The sequence below is a fragment of the Mirounga angustirostris genome, unplaced genomic scaffold (genome assembly GCF_029215605.1).
Source record: "Mirounga angustirostris isolate CCGP_5_RB_7025 unplaced genomic scaffold, mMirAng1.0.hap1 SCAF_4, whole genome shotgun sequence".
In the NCBI taxonomy this organism is placed as follows: domain Eukaryota; kingdom Metazoa; phylum Chordata; class Mammalia; order Carnivora; family Phocidae; genus Mirounga; species Mirounga angustirostris.
In genome coordinates this window covers 85,571,089-85,573,988 of record NW_026991712.1, presented here as the reverse complement: position 1 = coordinate 85,573,988, position 2,900 = coordinate 85,571,089, and the positions used below count along the sequence as shown (strand labels likewise).

At 50.5% G+C, this 2,900-nt stretch overlaps 1 non-coding gene across 1 annotated transcript; it reads right to left on the bottom strand.

Moving 5' to 3' along the window:
* Positions 1-315: 315 nt before the first annotated feature.
* On the bottom strand, positions 316-389 carry TRNAN-GUU (transfer RNA asparagine (anticodon GUU)). Its single transcript has one exon. It is a non-coding gene; the product is annotated as a tRNA-Asn (tRNA).
* Positions 390-2,900: the final 2,511 nt, after the last annotated feature.

Here is a 2,900-nt window from a genome sequence, read left to right as displayed (position 1 = left end):
AACAAATTTAGGCTTTTCTAAAATTGAGTCACAAAAGTTTAACTTATTCATCCAATCTTTAAGGGAGAATAAAAAAATTTACCCCACCAGAAGCTGGGTTCTTCTGAGGAGTTCCTGTTTAGGGCTATAAAGATGAAAGGCCAGCTGATATTCTGAGAGAATGATGTTGGGGAGGTGGGGTGGGTGGGTGTTATTTAAGAGTTAGCTGATGTGAGGTGATAGGACCCAGAATCCAGTAACTTCGATTTTAAGTGAAGAAATCTGCACGTGATAAACAGAAGGAAAGACGCCGAATTGAGTTAAAAGTCAGGCACACGTCCCTGGGTGGGCTCGAACCACCAACCTTTCGGTTAACAGCCGAACGCGCTAACCGATTGCGCCACAGAGACCCGTTTCCCGCCCTCCCCACCTCCTTAGGTAGTAAGTACCTGCTAACCTCCTGGACGTGCCATTCGCTAGATAACAGGAGTTCCAAAGCCTTGGAAAACCGGAAACCAGGATCGGAGTCGACGCAGCGTGTTCATCAGGTGAAGCCCTGCGTTGAGCGATTCTGAAGACAAAAGGGCAACCCAACGGTCTCGCCCCATTTGCTCCCCACCGCCTCAAATGCTAGCGTCCCCGCGGTCTGAGGCGAGTGGGCTCCACCGGAAGCTGCAAGTCGGTGGGCTCGCCTGACTTGGCACTTGCCGTTTCTCCGCCTTCACCAGACCGCCCTTCGTCGCCACTTCTCCTCTTGCCCAGGACGCAGGTGCGTGCTGGAGGGGGTGGGAAGGATATAAGCGGTCGGAAGGAGAGCATTTGTCCACCATGCAGGGATGTCTTCGTGGCTGGAGAGGTGCTTCCGCTGCCTTCTTCGGTTTCCTGTGCCAAGCAGGGAAGCCCTACGAGGGCAGTGGTCATGGTGATGGTCGCTCTTGTGTCTCGTCGCCGAGAACAGGGTCACATATGCACCAGGACGCTCTCCTGAGACTTGTTGAATTCCATTGTCGTCTTTAGCTTTGGGGCCCTTGACGAACTGAAGAACCCCGTGAATGGAAATAATGAAAAGCTTTTCAAATGGAAATTTCTTTTTTCAAACTTCTCAAACTTCTAACAGTTCATTGCGCAGCATCCCCAGCGGGGCAACAGGAAAGGCCTACGGCGGGCCGTGCGCACGCTGGAGCTCGGCGCGCCCAGCTCCGCCGCACGCGTGCTCCGGCGCTCTGAGGGGGCGGGCGTGGGCGCAGGCCGCCTGAAGGGAGCGGGAGGAAAGGGAGGCGCAAGGACGCAGAGAAGCTGCGGAGGCACGTCCCGGGGCAACAAGCCCTCCTTAGGCGGCCTGCGCAGCGGTCAGGGCCCGATCCTGGAGAGAGCAGAGTGGTTCTTTTATCGTAGCTGAATGAGGAGGAAGGAAGGAAAAAGAGAACCCGAAAGAACGAAGACTGCGTAGACCTGTAGCTCTCTAAAAAAACAAAACAAAACAAAAACACCAAAATATTACGAAGGCTGTTAGAACGACTTAGAGCACAGCGGTTGCCAGCCGGCCCGTGGCTCTCGGTCACTGCGTAGTGTTTAGTACTCTGCGTTGTACTTGTAGCAACCTCGGTTCCAATCCGCCTCAAAGCCGTGTCTTGGTTGTGGCGAGGGTTACAAAGCTGCAGGATCTGCGCCACTTGCCCGCGGCTCGAGAGCACTGTTTCCCGTGACTCCGGAGCTCTGCGCTGAGAAAAGGGGAAACCGCACGGTGCATGCTTGAGTCACAGTCGTCTTGAAATGCTGGACTGCCCCATGTCTGGAAGGAGGTGAGGGAGGTGCCACCTTGTGTTGATATCTTTCTAAATATGAGTGGTGAGGCTACAGCAATTTTTCTGGTTGAGATATGTCAAACATTCAGTGGGGCCTTTTCAGACCAAAAAAGAAAGGAGATGAAATGAGAGTTCGCGCTCCAACTGGATACTTTAAATAAAATCTAACAAATAAAATAAAATCTAAACTTGATAACATTTCCCCCGCCCCAATTTTTTTTTCGAACAGTAAATGATTGAACATAAGTGCACAAATCTTAAGTGCAGAGCCCAGTGAATTTTGCTAAAAGTAACTGGTATCTAGATCAAGTTAGGGAAAATTTATATTAGTCCAAAAATTTAGAATTCCTTTGCAGTTACGAATCTGAAAGGTGGAATGAAATGGGGTCACTTGCGTGAAGGGGTTTTAAAATGGAGCCAGGAAGCCATTAAGGAGATGGGCTTTTATGCACGTCTCCACTGGGTAGAACCAGGAACTTTTGAATTGCGCCAAACCCCAAATATTACAAGGACTGAGCCCGAAAACCTGTAACTTGCCACAGGAAAAGACTTTGCTTAGTGATAGCCTTAGCAATCAATCATAGCCAGTCAAGATTAGCTTTCTGCCATCAACACGAGTGGAAAACTCTAGCTAGGGGCGCTCCAGTGGCTCGTTGGGTTAAGTATCAGATCCAGGATCTGAAGGTCGTGAGTTCAAGCCCCTCGTTGGACTCTGCATTCCACGCTTCGTGGAGCCTACGGAGTGGGGGAGAAAAAGGTGAAAGTTCTCACTAAGCAACTACTTAGGTTGCTGTTCGTGTGTGTGTGTGTGTGTGTGTGTCAAATTGCAGTTCTTTGATCTCAAACAGTCTTGCTTAATTATTGCCTCCTGACAATTTTAGGTTGACATGCCTGCTGTCAGAAGCAGGACCTGAGGTGACTTCAGCACAGCAGGGCCGGTGTCTCCTGGAATCTGGTGTAGTACCCATAGAAGACTTCTGTGCCACGGATTGTGTATGGAGAGCCTTACACTTGCACTGTGAGTCCTCTTAGGTACCGACCTCCCTCCTTTTGGTTGAGGTCGTTGCCTTTCTTAGGGATCAGGTGGGTGACTGCCAGAGAAATGCCCATTATGCC